General features: G+C 52.8%; 1 protein-coding gene across 1 annotated transcript in view; it reads right to left on the bottom strand.

The window, feature by feature from the left end:
• The window catches only part of SEC14L1 (SEC14 like lipid binding 1), a 33,133-nt gene that overhangs the window by 30,100 nt on the left and 2,074 nt on the right, over positions 1-959 (bottom strand). The gene's annotated exons all lie outside the window — the stretch shown is intronic.

Here is a 959-nt window from a genome sequence, read left to right as displayed (position 1 = left end):
CCCTCCCTTTCCCCTTCCTCTTCCCCCTTCCTCTTCCTCCCGGAGCTCCCGGGAGTGGGTTCTTTGCTCTTACAACCAAAAGCTAAACCAGCACACAGACCGTGCAGGTAGGAAGCGAGCGGAGCCGTTCAATAAGCTGCTGCCACAAACACCGCACAGCTCCGGCCCTTAAGGGCCACAGGGAGCTAAAGTCAAACCCGAAGAGAAACAAACAAAAGCCTCACACCTGGCAGAGGGGCCCAAGGGCACTTCCTGGGGGAACGGGTGCAAAGGGTCTGATCCTGGCAGAGGTGTGGCCACTCTGTTGTCAAAACTGATCAAACTGTACACCAACCAGTGACCACTTCACGCGAGTAAACGGTATCTCACCCCCTAACCCTAAATTATCCCCTTGAGAGGGCTTGAATTTTTGTTTTGTTTTCAGAACTGGGTTGGTCTGGATAAACCTCACCGAGGACACAGAACAGAAGCGGGGGCTTAAACACCTGACTTTTGATGTGTACAGAACAGAAAGAACATAGAGCCGCGTGCTTGCAGGGGGGGGCGGGGGGGCTGAGAGAGACCCAGGGGGGCTTAGCAGGGGGCTGGTATGCTGTGGTTCCCAACCTTGATTCAAGCTCGCACCGTCCTCAGGGCACATGTTCAGGCCAGAGCATTTCCTGTGTGCGTGTCAGACCTTAACAGCAACACTGAACAGAGGGCAGGAACACCTGCAGTGGCCCGAAAGCACTGGAAATGGTCTGTGTTTTTTGCATCTAGCGGAATGCTTATTTTCAGCCACACTCTTCAGGTAAATCACAAAGACTGGTAACCCCACTGCTGGAATTCTAATGCGACTCATGAACTTGATGCTAGGGGCAAACACTAACTCAGCAGAGGCATCAGAATCATGTCGATTCAACTCCATCGTATGGTGCTCGGTTGTAGGTAAAGGAATTTACCCATGACCACAGCGCTCT

This window comes from Myotis davidii, unplaced genomic scaffold (assembly GCF_000327345.1).
Source record: "Myotis davidii unplaced genomic scaffold, ASM32734v1 scaffold274, whole genome shotgun sequence".
Lineage (NCBI taxonomy): Eukaryota > Metazoa > Chordata > Mammalia > Chiroptera > Vespertilionidae > Myotis > Myotis davidii.
This window is presented reverse-complemented; position numbering and strand designations above follow the sequence as displayed.